Genomic DNA, 21,757 nt, shown 5'->3' on the forward strand with positions numbered 1-21,757 from the left:
ACGTTATCCTTGGGGCTCCAAGAATGAGCTCCACCAAAAATCTAGCTGGCGCATATCTTGATATGTAGTGACAGTTTCCAGCTTTCCTCACCAACTACACGCTGATGTTCTGGTGCCAGCGTCTATTTTTATATAGCCTGTGTAATGCAAAGGACCAGAAGGGAGTTGGAGACAGACGGACAGGGCACAAGAGGCGAGGGCACAAGCAACGGGCCCACATCCTATGCGGCCTCCAACAGCAAACCCTTCCGAGCAGAGTCGAGGACAGCAGCCAAGGCCACCCTCCTCTGCAGCCTCATCCCCCATTACAGCCCAGACCTTGAGCTCCCTTGGGGCTGGGACTTTATCTGCCTTGTCCACTGCTCTAACCACAGGGCCTGGAGCACAGGGGTGTGTAATGAGAGAATGACGCACGTCCCAGTGCGTCAACTGCAGTGCACTGCACTCCTCACCGCTCCCCCCAACCCCAAGAGCCCCTTCTGCTAACTCAGTGTCTGTGCCACTTCACTCTCTCGGCCCAGATGCCTTCTTGACCTTGTTAACTCTCGCTCATCCTTAAACTCAGCTCAAATCCCACCTTTCCCCAGAAGCCTCCTCTGAACCCAAGGCTGGGTGAGGTCCCCCCACACTGGGCAACCACGGCCTTCCCACAATACTCAACGCCACAGGCTTGTGTCAGCTTCCTTGCCTACCTCCCCCCAGGGCTCGGTGGATGTGGAGCTGAGAAAGCAGCAGGTATTCGCTAGATGTGTGTGGGGAGGAGGAAGGGACGGAGGGAAGAAAGAAGGACACCAAGAAGGATGCTGTGGATGGAGAAGCACCTGTCACTGAAACCTACAGCAAACTGAACAAGAACAAAGCACTGAAACCCAACAGATCAATGAACCACTGACCAACAAGGTAACCGAGAAAAGATAGCAGGAAGTGGTAGGAAAATACTGCTCAGTGGGTTTAAGTGTGAAGCTGAGGTCTCTCTGCGGTGGCCTCTCCTCCTCTCTGGAGGGGGGGGCTGGGTGGGGGATGGGGAGGAGGAGAAACGTTGGGGGGCTGGGTGAGTGGGGGCACTAGGGGGGCTCATGAGCAAGCAGTTCTCACGGGCTCGAGTTCTCAGAGGCTCCTCCGGTCTTGAGGAGGCTGAAGGCCATTTCTTCTGGGGAACCTCCAACTGCTGAAGGGAATCCACTAGGACTCACTTCCCTCAAAGCTGTTAAGAACATGGCCTGAGTCAAGAAAGAGGGATAATAAGGACTTTCCATTGTCCTGTTAGTCTGGTTCCCAAAGATGGGAACAGAGGCCAGGATTTAAGACAGATGATCTGGGAACAGAGACTATTTTTGGCTGGAGCTTTCTTAGCACAGCATTTCTTTCCAAGACAGACACCTCCAGTTGCCCCTCAATATTCATTCCTTCCTTGCCAACAGAATCTTGATTTGGTGGGGGGCAGGGGAGGGGAAGTGTGGCAGAGATGGCCAGCTCACCATGAAACCCATCTCCTCTTCCTCCTAGGCACAGGGCTGGACCACATTTCCCAGCCTCCCTTGCAGGAGGTGTGGTCATCTGACTGAGCCCTCGCCAATGGAATGTCCGTGGAAGTAATTCCCCATCTTCAAGTCTGGCCCACAGAATCTTCCCATCCTCCATCCTCCATGTTCCTTTCTCTTCCACTGACTGATGCAAATGAGCATGGCAGCCTTAAGAGCCTGGGTCCCTAAATGGCCCTTTGGAAAAGAGTCCCTACCTCCCTAATCAGGAACAGCCATTTGGACTTAGTGTGAGCAAAAAGTAAATATCCATCATATTAGAGTCATTAAATGTACTGCTGACCCTTGAACAACATGGGTCCACTTATAGGCAAATCTTTTTCAATAGAAAATACAGTACTACATGATCTGAGGCTGGCTGAACTCACAGATGCAGAACCGCATGGATATGGAGGACCAACTATAAAGTTACATGCAGATTTTTTACTTGGGGGTTGGGGGAGGTCAGTGCCCCAAACCCATGTGTTGTTGAAGGGTCAACTGTATTCGGTTTGTTTGTTTCAGCGGTGAGCCTCCCTAACTCTTCTAAGCAGCTATGTGCCCTGCTAAATACTCACATGGCCATTTTAACTGGGAGTGACCGTGTGACACAGTTCTGGCCATGGCATGTCAGAGGAGGTCTGCTGGATGTGTTGGGGAAGATGTCTGCTTTCCTAACAAAAGGTACCAATGTGGCTGGTGTCTCCTTCCTGCAGCAGCCATTTTGCCATCATGAAGAAAAAGGCCAAGCACAGTGTCAGTCCAGACAGACATCAGCTGTTGAAACCAATGCCAGCAACCACATACCTTCAAACATCCTGTTACATGAGAAAAATAAACCTTTATCTACTTAAGCCACTAAGGTAGGGTTTTCTGTTACTTTGCAGCCAAAGACAATCCTAACTGCTTTGCAACCATTCATTCATTCATCCACCCAACCTTTACTGAGGCCTATTGCATGCCAGTTCTTGGGCTAAGGATTCAGGGGTGAGCTGGGTGTAGCCCCTGCCCTCCAGAAGCTCCCAGTCAAGCTGGGGAGAAGGCCTCTGAGCAGACAATCTGCATGCAATGGGAACAGATGCTGCAGTGACACACAATGTCCTGGGGGTGGGTGCACACTGAGGCAAGGAGTTCCCCACTCCCCCTCTGGCACTGGGCACACACAGCAAACACCCCTCAAGCTACAAAAGTGAGCAGCAAGAACGTGCTATGCTCGGCGAGCCAGCCAACTGCAACTACTTACTGCACGTTGAGTCCCTAAACACCATCAATAATGCAACTGTTTCAAGATAATCAGCAGTCATTAGAGCAAGTTGCATAAGAGGAGAACAATAAAAACTCATACACCGCTAACTTGGAAATGCTGGAAATTATGTGAACCGAGGATGAGGCAGGCTGGCTTAGATCCTCCTGCCTGTTGATATTAGGATCTCCTAAAATATACTCTCTTTCTCAAAGACAGAGTAATTTTTCACCTTGAAGACAGAGCCAAAAGAATCAAATGTCTAAGCCATGACCTTCAACCATAAATGTCCAAGCTCCGATTCTCAGGTCTGTGTTTCCATTAAGAACTGTGATGGAGACAAACTGGTGACAGAAGTCAACCCCATCTGGGAAATCAAGAGGCAACCAAACCAGAGAAGTCAGAGCAGCTAGGGAACAAATTGGAAACTAGAGAAAAGGTTTTCCTCCTTTTAACTCAATGCTGCCTATACACAAATTTTTTTTTTTTTTTAATGAATGGCATTACTTGCCGTTTCTTTACTTTCCAAGAATGGGGAAAGTGTTTTAAGAAAAAAAGACAAAGCCTCGTTGACTTCAGATTCCAGAAGTTTAAAAATGAATAAAATAAGCAGGCTCTCCAACAAGAGAACTGATTATCAGGTTTCCAGTCTGACTGCTGACTTATGAGTACAAAGAAGTCCAGTGTAGAGCAGCGGGTGTGCTCATCACGTAAGGCAGAGAAGCGCTCAAGTTCCGAGGCAGCAATTGCAGGTTCCTCTAGTCCTCAGCCCACCGCTGGGGGCCACCGCAGGATGGCAAGGGCTTGGCTGGGCAGGCTGCCACGCTGCAGTTTCTTTGTAGGACACACGGAGCAAGGAAGGGTGAGGTCTGAGGTGGAAGGACCTCCCTTTCCAGGACCTGTTATTAAATCCAAGCCTATCAACAGTTTCCCAGAGGCCTTCAGATGAAGAAGATTCCAGCTATGGCAGACACAGGACACATGACAGTGTTAAAGAGAAAACCACAGGCCCCAAATGGCATCACTTGCGTTAAAACCCAAGACACCAAACCTAGTTTTATTACCTAACCTAATTGCAGCTTCAGCCTTCCCCAGAAATGTAATCTTAATTGGCCAGTCTGGAATTTTCTGGCCAGCACCAATGAAATAATCTGTCACGTGGGTCCCCTCTAACCCCCCCGCATCCTTCCAAAGGAAGTAGAGGTAAACGACATGATAGACCCTTGCCCCTCACCCAGAAGAAGGTGACCTGGCCTGAAGCAACCCTTGACTTTCTTTTACTAATAGCCTCCTTGCCCCTCCCTCCTTCTATTTATAAAAACCTTCTATTTTGTGCAGCCCCTCAGAGGGGGCTTCCGTTTACTAGATGGGACGCTGCCCAATTCACGACTCGTTGAATAAAGCCAATTAGAGCGTCGCATTTACTCGGTTGGATTTTGTGTTTGAGCAGTAGTCTGGCCTCTGCCTCAGGTCCCCTACCCGACCTTCCGGAGCAGCTGTGCCATTCCTCACTCAGAGAACTGGGTCTCCGATAGAATCGTGGGCTTCCGGGGCTGCTAGCGAGCCAGCCCAGAGCAGTGGTCAGGGCATCTGGTGCTGTCGACCAGGACCAAGAATAGTGCTGGCAAACCAGGTGAGTAAACACTGGGTTTACAGTCTCTTATCAGGCTTCCCACTAACAGCCTGAGGCCAAGAGTGATAGTTAAGACGTGAACAACCAGCATGTGTCAGACACAGACCAGTCAGAAGAGTGCCTGTCTTCAACAGCTGGCAAGGCCACGTCACCACTGTGTACCAGCTGCAGATCATCTGCCAGCCCCCTGCCACCACCCCCAGTCATGGTGAACCCTCTATAGGCTACACCCTAGCCTCTCGTGGCCATAAAAGGTTGCCTGGAGCCAGGTGAGTGCCTGGGAAATGCCTGTGCGATTATTCCTGTCCTTCACTGTGAACTTAAGTATGATATCCTCCGTTCCATGAGGACAGAGGCTATGTGTATCTTACCCGTCATCCTATACCCACCATCTCTCAGTACAGTCGGTTGGTACCAAAAATGTTTTCTGGATGAATATGTTAAGGAATGAATGAATAGTAAACACAAACAAAAAACAGCTAACATTTAAGCATGTGCTATGTGCTCTAAGTCCTTGTCATACACTATCTCATTTCAGCTTCACAACAATACCATGAAGTAGGTATTATTATCATCACCTCCATTTCACAAAAGAGAAGAAACTAAGGCATAGAGAGGCTAAGTAACTTGTCCAAGGGTACAAGTTTAATAATGATAAATCCAGGATTTAAAGCCAATCTGGCTTCAGAGCCTACATGCTGAACCACTGCACTGTGCTAAGTACACAATCACAGGAACTTTTGTATTAGGAAGTCATCAAAAGAGAACCTCTACACAACATTGTAAATCAACTATACTTCGATTAAAAAAAATTAAATTAAAATAAAAAGAGAGACCCTCTGACATCCACAAACCCTGAAAAATCCTTCCAGTTTCTGATGGCGCTAAGCATACACTGTTTGTGTTTGTTTGACTTACAGAACATTGTAAAGATGTTCTGTAATTTTCAAATAACTATGTAACCACATTGAGTTATCAAGCAACTGTAGCAGGAAATCTGCGTACATAGTATTTCTCCACTCAAGAGATCTGAATTCTAGCAGAACTCTATTATAAATACTCTGTGGTCCAATGTCCCCATCTCTAAGAAGATCCCAGACTTGCTAGAAGGATTGAACAAGATCATGGACATAGTTGCCTATTTAAATGGTAAGCTACTACATAAGCATAATATATGATCATAATAATTAATATATTTCAATAAAATGACAGACCAGAATTTCTATTACCTATCAATCTATACTCGTCAAAATTCTGTACTTGCATATACTTCTACCGTAGTTCCTATTTATATCTCTCCACATTTCAGTAACAATGTTTAAAGCTTAATTTATTTCTGTAAGACTGTGTCCCTCTGTTATCACTTCTGAGTTTCCAGACATTTCTCTCTCTACCTTAATGCAACTGCTCCTTTCATTTTAGAAGCATAAAGAGTTAACAAGGCAGTAAATTCTAACTTCAAATTCTCCTATATTAGCAGCCGACACAATCAGCAAACAGCTTCATTTGAGCTTTATAATTAAAAAGCTCAAAATGATACTGCTCTATCTCTGAAGGCCTGAAGTTTGGTGTTAGATCCAAGAATGAGGTGGGTCTAGGAAAGTAAGCTGTGGTTTCTGTTAGCTGGAAAGACACATGTCTCCATGTAATTGAGGGGTAGTTCAAATAGTATTCAAACTATTTGTAAATTGGGTGTAAATGATGATTCTGACCACGAACAGGAATGGAGAGGAGAGGAGGGGGGAGGCGGTGTCACAACCTGGTGCAATAATTTTCATCTTAGTCTGTTCTTTAAAGCTCCGGTTTCTATGCTGTTGACTGTGGCTCTCTCTAAGGAAGTCGATTATACACAGAGACAAAGAGAGAGTGGTAAGCAGATGACAAAAGGATGCCACATGAACACATATGTTGGGGAAGTGACTACACAAATACACACAGAATTTGCAAGTTCCTAAGTTGCTACCACTAGATATTTGAGTTGCCCAACCTCTCCCTCCACCCTAGTACCAGCACAGAGGTGGCTTGATCAATGTGTGTGGTGCAGGAGGATGGGGCTGAGGGAAGAGGAGGGAGGGAGCGAGGGACCGGAACGCAGGGATGAATCCCAGATACTCCTTGCGGAGTAGAGGATATGGGTGAAGGCTGCCTCCTGGCTGCAGGAACCACATAACTAGGCTCCTCCAAGTCCTTTCTCAATGCGGTTTTTTTTTTTTTTTCTTAATAAATTTTATTTATTTATTTATTTTTATTTTTGGCTGTGTCGGGTCTTCGCTGCTGCGCACGGGGTTTCTCTAGTTGCGGCAAGCAGGGGCTACTCTTCATTGCAGTGCGTGGGCTTCTCATTGAGGTGGCTTCTCCTGTGGAGCACGGGCTCTAGAGCACATGGGCTTCAGTAGTTGTGGCACGAGGGCTCAGTACTTGTGGCTTGCAAGCTCTAGAGCACAGGCTCAGTAGTTGTGGCACACGGGCTTAGTTGCTCCGCGGCATGTGGGATCTTCCCGGACCAGGGCTCGAACCCGCGTCCCCTGCATTGGCAGGAGGATTCTTAACCACTGCGCCACCAGGGAAGCGCTCAATGCCTTTTTAATCATTAACATCCTCCATGCTCCTGCAATATCTCCTCTCTCCATTACTGATAGCCCTGTTTCTTTTCCAAAGCCAGTGGCCTCCCTAACCAAGGCCCAAGAAGATTCAGAGCAGCCTCCTAGTTCTAGGGATGAAGGCTACTTACTATCCTGGAGTCTGCGGCTCAGTTAGGCCATCCTGGCCCTCCTGCCTTTTGGACTCAGAGCAGACCTACAGGTCATTCCCGGTTCATGGGTGCCTCCTCATGGCTACCTTGCAGGATCTCCAGGTTGAGGGGCCTTAGCAGGCCCTACTCCACCTGCAAGGCTGCCCAGAAGGCTCAAGAAGAGTCTGCGGGAGGATGCTTCTGCCAACAGGCCCACCATCCTACCAGAAGGCAGCTGTTGCCTCTTCTCCACCCCCTACGTGCAGGGGCACAGACCCTCCCAGCCGCATCTCTTTTGGTCACCCGCCTGAACGCTCCCCTCAGCATCTCAGGTGTGAGCTGCCTCCCCCAGGCCAAACCCCAGACCAATGGCGTCGCTCAAGCCACCTTTTCCAAAGGGGCACAACCCTCATCCGAAACTTCAAATGGCTCAGTGCTCTCCCACCTCACTATGTGCAGCCCTCACCTGGCTTTCAAGGAAGCAGAACAGGGGGCCCAGCACACCTTATTCCAGGTAACTGTGGGGCCGTTTTTCCTATCACAGTGACTTTGCTCCGAATGGCAACCCCTCCACCTGAATGTGGGCCCATGTCCTCATCCACCAACCCAGAGCCTCGTCCTAAGGCTGAAGTCCACCTCTGTCAGTTTACAGGACCTTGGCTATTCTGCTACCCTTTTTCCTACCCCCTCCATATAGCAAGTTCTCTCTCTCTCTTCCTCTCTCCCTCCCCCCCATTCTCTCTCACTCACAAACTGCAGGCATTAATTAAATGTCTTCTAGAAAACAGATTTTCACCAGCTGCAGTTATGCTGGGTAGGAGCCAGACCTGGAGACACAGACAGTCCAGGTGAGGAAGATAAGCCCATGACAGCTGTGAACTTGTGGGCAGTGTGGGTTCCCACATCAAAGTGACATTCTGAATTCCAGCCCCTTCCATACTCCTGAAAAAAGGGGACACAGGTTGCTCCCAACCCCTTTAGCCTCTGGCCGTTCTCTCCAGAGCTGGCCTTTGACAGAGGCCGAAGAGCTAGACTTTGATCTACTTGCCAGTGGGTCACGGCCACCTCCCACAGACAGAACACCTTACCCAAACACCAGCCTCCCTTCCCCCCAATAGCACAGCAAATCAGATTGCCCGAAAAGTGCAAGAAGAGGTGCTCCCAGCTCTCCCTGGTGTGGGCAGCATCCACTGGAGTGGAGATGCTGTGGTGTGAAGCAGTCAGCAGGGCTCCACAAGTGGCTCCCCACACCATGCGTGGGGATGAGGGATGCTGAAGGGGGATGCGGCCACAGCTCAGGGCCCTAGAGGTTAAGCTATGGAGGACTCACCCCTCAGCAGAAAGCCTTAGCCCCCCACAGGGCCCATCACCCTCTCACCCCCACTGTGGCATGAGGACAACTGCTTTTCTTCATGGAAATTCTGGAGTGCCCCCTGAGGTTAGAGACCCAGTTGTCAAAGCCTGACCCATAAATTGAGCTCTCTGTCCCAAATACACACAGAAATGAATGTCTCTGTTGAGATAAGACATTTCTTTAAAATCTAATAAATCGAAGGATAATGTTTTGGAAACAGTGCAGCACAATGGAAAACCATGGGTAATGGACTCTGCCTGGATTAAGGACAGACACCCACTTCTTTACTAGACAAACACTGAGTACCTGTCACTTAGAGGGCGCCAGACTGGGTGCTGGGGCCACAAAGATGGTTCCACCCCACCTCTGAAGGTGATCCTGGGCAGTGGGGCATCTGACATTCAACAACTCATCACACAGCAACCCGGCAAGGGTTGAGGGGATACCAACAGGAGTGTGTAGGCACTCAGAGGGAGCCTACCCAGCCCCAGTGTGACCTTGGGCTAATTATTTACTAATTCACTACTCAACAGTGAACGAATATTGAGCTAATTACTCTTTGAGCCAGAAAGATATCGCAGATAACTGCAGATATCGCAGTTCCGCAAATGTTCAAAATGCAGTGCTCCAAAGGTCAGGTGGCCCATCTAGGCGCTGGTGCCCAGAAGTAGCCTCCCAAGCATCATCAGTGAGGGTGGGCTGGCCAGGAGCTAATCTGTAGAGAAGACATAACTCCTACAAGCCCTTTCTCTAAAATAGGCAATTAACTTAATCCAAGACTTACTGAAAGCCAGGAGAAGGGATGGGGCAGGTTCATGCACTGGCTTTCTGGCTGTCACCCTGCATCTCCACCTCTCTCCAGGGAACACGAGGCTTTTCAAACCACCTGCTTTAGATCCTCTTCGCACAGATGTCTAGACGGGCACCAACACCTCCGAGGAGTTGTTGCCAAGCTCCGTCCGCAGTCACGTCACGTCTGTGAGGCTGGCTGGGCACTGCCTGCTCCACACTCGGGTTCACCCCGCGGGCCTTCTGCAAACAGCAACAAATGTCCCCAAGTTGTGGAGCCTTCTTGAGGCTCCCTTGGCCGTCCACCCCACACTTGCCCATTCGCACGCGATCTGAATCCAAAACTCTCCTGATTTTACTTTTCGAATGCTTACAAAGCATCCTTGTGTTCCCACGAAGGCACTGGCCACCCTGGCGGGGATGTCCTCCCTCCCTACGAAACGCCCCGCCGAAGCGGGAAAATATGGCTCCACATCCTCCGGCACTGCTAATCCTTTAACCACCCACACTTGCACCTTGAAAGACCGCTGCAGCTGCCAAGAAGGCCACCAGCTCGAAGCACAACCAATTTCGTGTGTGTAACAAAGCCGGCTTCTTTAAAAGACTGCGACCTAAGCAATTTCACGAGCAAAAACAACGCCGGGGGGTGTAAACCACGCAGTCCTAACCTGACCATCCCGGAATGTTAACCTGCGCACGCAGCGGCCCCCTCCGCTGACTCCCGGGGACGCCGGGCGCAGGTAGCTTCCGGCAGGAGCCGGCCCCACCCACGAGGAAGACGGCAGAGAACTTGCCGTCACCGCAGCCTCCTTACCTGGAGACCAGCTGGCTCGCCACAGCCGGGGAAGGGGGATCCTGCGAGCTCCAGTTCCGGCAGGAATCAGGCGGCAGGAGTGCGGGGGCCGGGCAGGAGCGGGCTGAAGGGGCGGGACCGCGGATGGAGGCAGGCGAGGTGCGGGGCTGGAGGTGGAGAAGCAGGGCACAGCGCGGGTGAAGGGAGGCACCCACCGGAGGCTGCGGGGCAAAGGCCTGGGGAAAGGGCGGTGGAATCGTAGGCCGGGTGAGGGGGCGCTGGGGCTAGGAGAGGGGGCGGTGGACGAGAAGGCGGGGACTGGGATCCGGGCGCCTGGTCGTTGGGGGGTGGCTTGGGGAGTGGAAGCGAGTCGGGGGCTGGGGTTTGGGGAAGGGGCGGAGATGGAGGAGGGAGCTCAGTAACTGGGTTCAGACCCGGAGCTCGCAAGCAGGCCCCCGACCCCCCACCCCTCAACCACCGGAGTCACAGCCCGGTCGTCCCGGCCTTGGCGCGTCCAGAGGACCCCTTCGGTCTCCGAGACCGGCACCCCGGGACACCCACCCGCCTCGAGCCTCCCCGGGAGGCTCCACTCAGCCTCAAAGGCAACCACCCCGACCGCGGCCCGCGCCGCGCTCACCGCCCATGGTCCCGGCCCGGCCCCGGCTCCGCCACTGCGCGACCGGCTCGGCGCTCGCCGCCCGCTCCGCCCGGCGCAGGGGGAGGCGAGGGCGGCGCGCGCGACTTCGGGGCAGCGCGACGGCCCGCAGCGCCCCCTAGTGGCCTCGCCGCCCTCGAGCTCCGCCCCGGAGGCGGCGATACGGTGCGGCCCAGGCGGCCGGAAGGGAACAGAAGGGGCTGCGGAGAGGACACTGATTGGAGGAGGTCAAACACAGGCCCCAGAGACAGGCCAGTCTTCAGAGATCCCAGCGTGCGAAAGTCACGGTCACGGGCAGCCTGAGTGCGCGGGGACCGCGGCCACCTGAGCGCAGGGCCTCTGCGCGCGTAACAACGCAGGACTCGAGATCAGGGATGCGAGTACACACACACGGCCCGGAGCCCTAGTGTGGGTGCCTGTGGACCGTGTGCCTGACCCGGCGCCACCCGGAGGCCGGTGCTGAGCTGGACGCGCGTGTTTGGGGTCCACCATTGCCGGTGACTGATCCAAACTGTCACGATTCTTGCCACCTTGCCCCCTCCCCCCACCCCCACCCCCCAGGCTACTCCACGTTTCCCTTTCGGCTCCCACCACATCCGGCCCTGTGTGTCAACTCTAGACCTTCACGCTGCTGTCTCTGGGTGGCCTGCAGGCGCCCTGGCGAGGTCGCGGCCAGGGCAGCGTCTCTCCCCACCCCTTCCCGTCCCGTCCCGTGGTTCTCAGCGTTCTCGGAGCTACTGGAGAGCCACAGAGCACTTACTTGACTGATTTCTGTAACTCCCTGTTAAGACACCCGAGAGACGTGCAGTTGAACTTGATATGATACCGTATTGGGGGTCATTTCTTTCAAATGTTGGGTCCCAGCTGGTGGTGATTCCTACATGATTTCTCTGCGCGATATGATCTGACCAACTGCGACTGTCAGAGAGGACTTTGGTGTCAGTTCAAGATCTGCAGTGACCCCTACGTGCCTTAGAGCTACCGGGCTTGTGGAAAATAGGCTCCTAAGTATATTTACTGTTGACCTCTCGGGCGCACTTTCTGGAGGAGTTTCTCACTTGGCCTCTGCTTTCACTCCTGTATTGATGGCTCCCAAATCCACACTCGACACGGAGATACTTTACCCATATTTCTACCTACTCTCTGGTTTTCTGCTTAGAACTTTCCATCTCAGTTCAGCACTCCCAGCACCAAATTCTATCTCTTGCCAGCTCCCAATTGCATCTGCTCTGTGGTCTCACCATTTACGCAGCCCCCTGGTTTGCCTTCCTCAGCTGAAGGTTCAATGTCCAGGGAGGCTTTGCTTCTAAATCCCGATAACCTGCTTTTCTCACCCCATTTCTGGGATGCCACACTGTGCTCAGCTCCTTCCTGCCCTGACCACTGACACAACCCCTCCCAATCATGAACTGCACCTCCCAGCACAAAATCCTTACACTGTCCTCCTTAGCATCACCCCAGACTCTCCCACCTGGCTCTCAGTCCACCGCACCCCACCCAACACCTCTCCTCCTTCCCTCCACTTTCCCACTGACTGTCCTCTCACTAATTCCAGGCTCTACCCCTTCCCTGGTGCTGCCTCCCTCTTTCCTACACAAGTTAGGACACTTCCTGCTCTAAATGACAGGCAACGCAATTCACACTCGCTTAAACAAAAAGGAATTGATTGACTTACGTAAATTAAAAGCTCAGGGCACGTCTGCTTCAGGCCCTGGAAACCAAAGCCTTCAAGGACTCTCCATCTCCCAGCTTTGCTTCCTTCCATGTGAGCTATACTCTCAGGCTCCTTGCGAGACCCCAGCAGATCCAGGCTCACAACCTCGCAGCAACAAGGCCAGCAGAAAAACGGCCTCTCTTTGCCCAGCATTCCCGCAAGCCTGTGTCCCGACTCTGCTTGGCGCGACTGGGTCACCTGTCCATTCTGTTCTCCCAGCCACTGTGACCCCTCCCTCTCTGCTACCTTCTCATCCCCCACAGGGAACCAGTGCCTGCTCCTGGATCCCTTCTCTGTCACAGTGGGACTGAAGGTGACACGGGACACCATTGCTAACCATTTCCCCACAAAATATACCACAATACGCTTCACCTAACTGCAGCCCTCCTGTGTTGGCACAGGGTGTTTTGTTCCAAACAAGAAGTGGGGCACAGGCCCTCTCTATTTACAACTCCCTCCTCAGCCTATCTGGGATTTCTATCTTTGTATCATATCCCCTCTGTAAGTCAAGACTTGGTGCGGAGATGGCCTCAGGCCCCTCGGGGAACCAGACATCATATTCTCCCTAGACTCACCCTCTCAGTCTCTTTCCTCACTTTCCCTATTCTCTGATGGCTTAATCCCCGCTTCCATTCTGAAGGAGGTATCCTCTCCCTCCTCCCTGTGGATTTTGGGTTCAGAGCGGTACCCACCCTTCCCTACCCCTGGGGCAGTAACACTTCTTGGCTGAAACTTAAACGAGGAACGGGCTACAGGAAAGAAAAAGATTTCCACAGGGAAAATATATATTGGGCAGCATCTCAAAACCATTCCCCCCATTAAACCTCTTTCTTCTGTTGTTGTTGAGGTAAGATGGGGCCTGAAGCAGCTGGTGGCCTTCTGGCCAGCACCAGGGGATGCCATGCCACAGCCAACACAGAGGAAAACAGAGTCGAGAGACAGGCAGCTTTCTGTTGCTCCTAAAACCAGGACTTGGATTTTTCAAGTACATGTCCAGTAAATCCCCGCTTTTCCCCAAGCAAACTGGGATTGGTTTTACTATCACTTGCAACCAAGAGTCCTGAGTAGCACAAACCCATAGCACAGCTCCTGGCACATTGGTCCCTGCAAAAGGGTAACTATCAGCATCATCGTTCATCGGATACAGGAGCAAGCTATGCCCATCGATGACCATAAAACAGAGTAGAAAGAAAAAAGCGCAGTGCCATTTGTTCAAAACCTTAGTCTCCCCTTCTATTCCCACCCTTTGTCCTTCCCACACACACATTTTGGCCCCCCAGGGAAACTCAAAATTTGTTGAAAGTCGAACCCTCCCATCTTATAAAAATAGTCCCAGACTCAGCCAAGTCATGAATATTCTGCCAGGCAGCACTTGCTGTCGTTTTATGCAAGCGGTCCCTGCCTGAGCTGCTGGGAGCAGCTGCCATCTTCAATTCAGTTTCAATCCGTTGAGCAAAAAAAAAGCTGAGCAAATATTTGTACAGCCTCCTTTGTCCTGCACTGTAGACTTAGAGAAACAATGGGTTACTGCTCCCACCCTGAAAGGGTTGACTGGGGGAAGACAATTAGTCTCTGACCAGCCTCTGAGGTAACTTAACAATACCAGGGAGGCACCTAAGGGCCCAGGTGAAGTGGTTTATTAGCACCAGGTTCTAAGTTCCAAAGGTCTGTGCTGCCCACAACCCTGCCTTCCGACTGAGTTATACATCTGTACAAAACATTTCTTTTGTGACCACCACAATATCTAGATGACAAATATTATTCTTAAGTTCCATGTACCATGGGTTTTGTTTCTCTGATTATAAAATTTCCCATTCATTGTGAAAACTTGGGAAAAGACTAAGTACACATAAAGATGCAAATTTTAATTATATGCAATAAATTGGTGTCAAATAATACAGTAAACATCAAACTAAGATTTAAAGTGAGAAGACTAATCCATACATGTTTCCATTTCACCACTGGCCACCCCAGGGCCTCAGGGCGATAAATATCCTGCAAAAGGTTAGGGGTCATTTCTTAGGTTCTTTCAAAAATCCTGCACTCTCCCTACCACACGTATACTTTTCAAAACTGCAATCCTGGCCTCCCAGCTCCAGGGTGGTCTGTGCTCTATTTATGTGTGCGTGATTCATTGTACTTGCTACCAGCTGCAACCTCTTCTCCCCACGCCAGCAGGCTTATTAGACGAGCCCCTGCCCCTCCTAAGAGCAGTCAGGGAGCGCAAACTCATTTTACCATCTATCTGGGTGAAATCTAATTAGTACGGCAAATCTGGAAGAACAGAACACAAAATAACCACGTTAAATAAAAATAAGAGATGGCGGGCTTCCCTGGTGGCCCAGTGGTTGAGAGTCTGCCTGCCGATGCAGGGGACACGGGTTCGTGCCCCGGTCCGGGAAGATCCCACATGCTGCGGAGTGGCTGGGCCCGTGAGCCATGGCCGCTGGGCCTGCGCGTCCGGAGCCTGTGCTCTGCAACGGGAGAGGCCACAACAGTGAGAGGCCTGCGTATCGCAAAAAAAAAAAAAAAAAAAAGATATGGCTTCAAACCTGACCTTGAGCCAAAAAAATCACAAAGAACTGAAGTAATCTGCTGATTCATAGATCTAAATATTCATTTTTGTCCTCTCACCTCTGAGCCCAACCAAAAGATGTTTCTAAGAATAAAAGAAACAAACAAGCACTAGATGAACTCACACAAATCTTGTTTAGAAATCATAAAAGGACAACAAGGATTTCGGCTGTCTATTTCATCTACAACAGTGCCCAAAGTGCCAAAAGCAGACGTATAAAACTTGGATGCATGGATGAATGGGCCAGGAGCCCATCCCTCTCATTTTACAATTAGAAGCCAAGCAGAAAGGAGACAGGAGGAGAGTGGGAATCTGGTGGAGCTTTCTGCGATCTCATGGCTGCTTGGGAGACATAAAATGGGAGGTCAGTGTCCATGAGAGAAGTGGGGCCCAGCTGACACCCCAGACTTCCTGTTAGGACCCAAAACAGAAAAGATGGAAGCTAGGAAACAGCCTTAGAATGCTGAAAGGAAGTCATTGCCAATGTAGAATTCTATGTTAAGAGAAAATGAGAGACAGAGGGTAATCAATTTGCCTCAAATCAATCACAGTAATGGAAAAGAATGTACATTCTGCTATTATTGGGTGGAGTGTCATACAGATGCAAATTAACTCAGTAGTGTTTTTCAACTCTTCCAGATCCTCACTAATTTTTTCTTCTATCAATTATTGAGTGAGAGACTTCCCTGGTGGTACAGTGGTTAAGAATCCACCTGCCAATGCAGGGAACACGGGTTCGAGCTCTAGTCCGGGAAGATCCCACATGCTGCGGAGCAACTAAGCCCGTGCGCCACAACTACTGAGCCTGAGCTCTAGAGCCCGCGAGCCACAACTACTGAAGCCCGTGCACCTAGAGCCCGTGCTCCACAACAAGAGAAGCCACCGCAATGAGAAGCCTGTGCACCACAACGAAGAGTAGCCCCGGCTCTCTGCAACTAGAGGAAGCCCGTGTGCAGCAACGAAGACCCAATGCAACCAAAAATAAAATTCATTAATTAATTTTTAAAAATTATTGAGTGAGTAGTTGACATCTACTATAATTACTATAACTAATTTATTTCTCCTTTCAGACCTATTAAGTTTTGCTTCATGTGTTTTTAAGCTTTTATTAGGTGCAGAAATGTTTTGGATTTTTATGTACACTTGATGAATTGCCCCTTTATCTCTTTATCCCTTTTAATATTCTTTGATGTGAAATCTACTTCATCTGATGTTAACATAGCCACTCTAATTTTGTTTCGGTTAGTATGGTACATCCTTTTCCTTCCCTATTCCCTTTAATCTATTTGTGTCTTTATATTTAAAGTAGTTTTTTTGGTAAGCATTAAAAAGTTGTACATTGCTTTTTTATTCAATCTGACAATCTCTGCCTTTTATTTGAGGTTGTTTAAACTATTTTTATTTAATGAGATTAATAATTTGGTTGGGTTTAATGATATCACTTTACTATTTGTTTTCTGTTTGTCCCATTCTATATTTTTTTGCTTCTTTTTTGTTGAGTATTTTTTATTATTTCTTTTTACCTTCTCTGCTTATTTGTTATATCTCTTTGGTTTTTTATTTCCAATGGTTGTATTAGGGTTATAGTATACATTTTTAGCTTATCACAGTCATGCTAGCTTTGTTTTACCACTTGATGTACAGTATCAGAAACCTATTAAAATATACTTCGATTTCCCCCTCCTGCTCTTTGCAATATTGTTTTCATACATTTTGCATCTACATTTGTTACAAACTCCATAATACATTGTTATCATTCTTGCTTTAAAACATCAACAATCTTTTAAGGTGATTTTTAAAGTAAGAAAGAGTCATTTTATACTTACATACATATTCACCATTTCCAGCGCTCTCCATTTCTTTGTGTAGACCCACATTTCCATCTAATATCATTTTCGTTTTGCCTAAAGGACTCTCTTTAACATTTCTTGTACTATATGTCTTAGGGTGATAAATTCTTCCAGATTTTCTATGTTTGAAAAATATCTTGACTTCACCTTTGTTTCTGAAAGATATTTTCTCTGGGTATAGAATCCTAGGTTGACAGTCTGTTTCTTTCAGTCCTTTAAAGATGTTGCACCACTGTCTTCTGATTTGTATTGTTTCCAACAAGAATCTACTGTCATTCTTCTCTTTGTTCCTCTTTAAGTGATGTGTCTCTTTTCCTCCTGCTTGCTTTTATAATTTTCACTCTATCACTGGTTTTAAGCAATTAGATGATGATTTGCTTTGATGTAGTTTTCCTTTCATTTCTCCTGCTTGGGGCTTAGTGAAAAACCTCTCGATCTGACTTTGATGAGGGCTCAAAAGAGTCCTTCCACTCTTTAGTTTCCCAAGAAACTAAAGCACTATTAGATCTAGCTGCTCCCTCAATACCCAGAGCACCCAGTATATTCTCATACATCTTACAGGGAGCAAGGAGCTACACAGCCCTCACCCTCCCTCCTCTGCCCCTTCTCTCTACCCATCCTACCTGCCTCCAACACCCTTTCCCACTCCCTTGGATCCTCCCTGGGTTGCAAAATGGTCCAAAGCAGAGAAGTTGAGTTGAACCATATCTGGGGTGGAGTGGAAAGCAGGCCTGGGACAACTGGGGTGCTCCCTGCTGTTCTGGAGAACCAAAGGGGGTATGGACCCAAGTCCCTGTGGAAGAGTGAGAGGCCAGCATAAGGGCAGTGTGGAGGGGTGGGCAAAGAATGGAGAGGTTGTAAGAAGCCTCCACTCCCCATTCATTCATTTATTGAGTGCCTAGGACGTGCCCAGTACCGTGCTGGGGGCCTCGAAGACAACAGGGAATCATCACTGCCACAACAGCTTCCAAGGCTTGTCTGGGGAGACATCTGGCCAAACAAGCAACAGATCGCAATGTGATCGCTGTGGGTTCAGCAGGAAAAAATGTAATCCCATTTTATGTAAGGGATAAAAGTAATGGCTAGAGAGGTTAAAGGACATACCTGGGTGACCCAGCGATCTGGTGGATGAGTTTGTATAAAATCAAGGCCCAGGGTAGGTTTCTCCAAGCCTCGCCTCACTGCAGCCCTCCCCCACAGATCAAGATGCCCCTCACAGGGCAGAACTGTCCAGCATGCATGTCATGACGTCATGATGCTTCACCAGGGTCCTTTGTGCAGGTCCCAGGGCCTTCAGCAGGGTCTGTACAACCCAGAGGTGGGCCCCATGCAGCTCCTGATGCCTCACGTGGCTGTGCCTTGTCACTGCAGAAGGGCCTGTAAGCTTCTCAGATGGTGATGGCGCTGAATCCCCCAGAGTTCCTCGCACATGCCTGGCGATCAATAAACGTCTGCTGGGCTTCCCTGGTGGCGCAGTGGTTGAGAGTCCGCCTGCCGATTCAGGGAACGCGGGTTCGTGCCCCGGTCCGGGAGGATCCCACGTGCCGCGGAGCGGCTGGGCCCGTGAGCCATGGCCGCTGAGCCTGCGCGTCCGGAGCCTGTGCTCTGCAACGGGAGGGGCCGCGGCGGTGAGAGGCCCGCGTACCGCAAAAATAAAAATTTTTTTTTAAAAATGAAGCATTCAGGCTTTCCGGGTGGCGCAGTGGTTGAGAGTCCGCCTGCCGATGCAGGGGATACGGGTTCGTGCCCCGGTCCGGGAGGATCCCACATGCCGTGGAGCGGCTGGGCCCGTGAGCCATGGCCGCTGCGCCTGCGCGTCCGGAGCCTGTGCTCCACAACGGGAGGGGCCGCAACAGTGAGAGGCCCGCGTACCGCAAAAAATAAATATACAAACAAATAAATAAACGTCTGCTGATCAAGTTCCTGTTAATGAATGGCAACGACTTCATCAGTAAATATTGATGGATTTGAGGCTGCTGCTCACTCCGGACAACAAGCCAGAGCTTTTGCCAAAGGAGGGAGAAAAGAATTTCCAATAAGCTGGATGTGTTCCAATCTCTTACATGGACAAATCTGTAATTGATTCAAAGGGGTGTAGGGGGGGGGGCGGTTGTCATGGTGACTCTGAAAAAATTTTTTTCTTTAACGGCATCCCAGACATCAAGACTCTGAAGCAATGGCCCTTTTAAAATTGAATCATATTAATAAGATCTACCCAACTGAACAATGTTTCTTTCTTTCTTTCTTTCTTTTTATTAGATGCATTACTAACTTGGCTAGCAGCAAAACCTCATAAAAGCAAAGTGCCCATTCAAGAAGAACACCACTTCGAGCACAGAATAATTAAGATACAACTCATTAATTCCAGAGATGCTGGCGTGTAAAGAACAAGCTCTGTGAATGGTGATCTTAGGGTTGTAGATTCTTGAAGGGCCTGGGTTGTGTGTGGGTCACTTCACTTGAGTGAATCCTCAAAACCTGGGGCAGCTCACACAGCCCAGCAGACCAGGCTGACCGCAAAGTATCAGAAGGAAGTTGGGGGAAAAAAACAAGTAAATTTCACAGAAGTTCTACATTGTGCAAGAGAGGAATTGCAAGAATTTTTGAATCTTACAGGTCTCCTGCCCAGTGTCATCTTTTAACATTGGATTTAGTAATATTTGGCATTTATTGGGCAAGTAATGTGGCAGATAGACCCTAAAATGTCCCCCAGTGATCCCCACCTCCTGATATTCACATGCTGTGTCACCCCCTCACCTTGAGTGAGGGCAGGACCTGTGCCTTGCTTCTAAACAATAGAATAGGGCAAAGGGGATGAGATGACACTTTTGTGGTTATGTTACATAATACATAATTTCTGTCTTGTTAGCTGACTCTCTCCCTCACTGGCTTTGATGAAGCAAGATGCCATATAGTGAACTACACTATGGAGAGACCCCCTCTGGCAAGCAACTGAGGGCAGACTCTGGCCAACATCCAGAAAGGAACTGAGGCCCTCATTCCAACAACCCGGAAGGAACTGAATCCAGCCAACAGCCACGTGAGCTTGGAAGTAGATTCTTTCCCAATCATACCTTCAAATTAGACTCCATCCCTGGCCAACCCCTTGATTGCAGCCTCATGAGATATCCTGGAGCAGAAGACTCAGCTAAGCCATGCCTAGATTCTTGACCCACACAAACACAGTGATAATAAATACGTGTTGTTTTAAGCCACTAGCTCTGCGACCAGTTGTTGCACAGCAGTAGATAACTAATACAAGCCCCTACCGATGTTCTTAGTGACATGGACACACTGGTAGACAAGACAGAGAGTTTGCTTTCTTCATGGACATTCCCTTCTAGTTGTAAATTAATAATTAAATTAATAAATAATTAATAAGAAAATTAATAAATTATTGCCATGAAGAAAAGGAAATTAAGGCAAGAGAACAGAGGAAGAAGTGGATGGTAGTTAGATAGGGTTAATGAGTCATGTTGTCGGAGCGGAGGGAACATTTGAGCAGAGAACTGAAGAAGTGGGCGTATCAGAAGGAGGAGGGTTCCAGGCAGAGGAAAGAGCAAGTCCAAAGGTCTGGGTGGGATCAGGATTGGCAGGTTGAATCCCGGTTAGTACAGGGAGTAAGAGCTGAGCTCAGAGAGTTAGTGGGGTCAGGTCACAGACGGCCCTGCAGGCCGTGGGGAGGGCTGTGCTTATATCGGCCACGTGAGAGGACCCTCTCTGAGCCTTCTGAGCAGGTAAGTGACATCCTCTGACCTGAGGGTAAGAGTGTCTCTGGAAGGACCATCCTGGTCGAATACCCACAGCATGAACTGCACAGAAGCTACACAGGGCATGGAAAGTGGCAAAGAGCCTCTCATCTATTTTTCTTCAGGGATTCTCCCAGAAGCCCTGTGGAGGAGATGGGGCAGGTACAGGAATTCCTTCCCAACTTTGCATCCCTCTAGTTCAAAAGGCTGATCTATATGGTTGGACTCTTGAGTCCTTTTCCCACACTCAGGAGCCCCATTAGAATGGAGACAGGACCAATGGTGAGTCACTCCAGACATGACTCGGGGGCCCTGATCATAATGTCAAGAAGGTTGTGACTGTTTGCATAGCAGACGAAACAGATGAAAAACAGTGCCTTTCAGATGGACAGTATTTGCAGCAAGGCAAGCAGATGTATAGAAAACTTTTTTTTTTTTTTAATTTACGGGTATCTTTTTGAAATTACCCAGAAAGAAGATTCTGAAAATGTTTCCTGTGAATGGACTATATAGGACACATTATTGCTAACCTAAAATGTTTCAAATGCCATTAAGATGTGGTTTGGGTGTGTTTTTTTTTGAGTGGTACTCTATTGTGTTCTTTTAGAGGCTATATAAACATATTAGACTTTAAAAAATTTTTATTTTTGGATCTGTTGGGTCTTCGTTGCTGTGCATGGGCTTTCTCTAGTTGCGGTGAGCGGGGGCTACTCTGTTGCAGTGTGCAGGCTTCTCTTTGTGGTGGCTTCTCTTGTTGCAGGGCATGGGCTCTAGGCACATGAGCTTCAGTAGTTGCAGCACGCAGGCTCAGTAGTTGTGACTCATGGACTCTAGAGTGCAGGCTCAGTAGTTGCGGCACACGGGCTTAGTTGCTCCGCAGCATGTGGGATCTTCCCGGACCAGGACTCGAACCCGTGTCCCCTGCATCGGCAGGCGGATTCTTAACCACTGTGCCACCAGGGAAGTCCCTAGATGTTTTTTATACTCACATTTATTATTAATCCCTCAGCCTTATTTTTTGTAAGGTTTGAGTTCCACACATACAATATTTTTGTTAAGTAAACATAAAACTCAGGTTTGAAAGGGAAATCTGTATTATCCCTGAACTTAGAGTTTCAATAAAGGGCCTCTATGTTTCCTCAGTGGGTCAT

General features: G+C 49.1%; 1 protein-coding gene across 9 annotated transcripts in view; it reads right to left on the reverse strand.

Annotated features, from left to right (window-relative positions):
* Nucleotides 1-10,847, reverse strand: part of PXYLP1 (2-phosphoxylose phosphatase 1) — a 66,845-nt gene extending 55,998 nt beyond the window's left edge. For 4 of the 9 annotated variants that reach the window (XM_067033636.1, XM_067033638.1, XM_067033639.1 and 1 more), the window contains exons 1-3: nt 10,701-10,786; nt 10,085-10,230; nt 9,266-9,513 (exon numbers count right to left, since the gene is read on the reverse strand). The gene's annotated coding sequence lies outside the window, so the exon portion shown is untranslated. Of the gene's footprint in view, nt 1-9,265; nt 9,514-10,084; nt 10,300-10,700 lie in introns of all 9 variants that reach the window. The other 5 variants (XM_059063826.2, XM_059063825.2, XM_059063823.2 and 2 more) reach the window with 4 other exon arrangements.
* Nucleotides 10,848-21,757: the final 10,910 nt, after the last annotated feature.

This window comes from Kogia breviceps, chromosome 5 (assembly GCF_026419965.1).
Source record: "Kogia breviceps isolate mKogBre1 chromosome 5, mKogBre1 haplotype 1, whole genome shotgun sequence".
In the NCBI taxonomy this organism is placed as follows: domain Eukaryota; kingdom Metazoa; phylum Chordata; class Mammalia; order Artiodactyla; family Physeteridae; genus Kogia; species Kogia breviceps.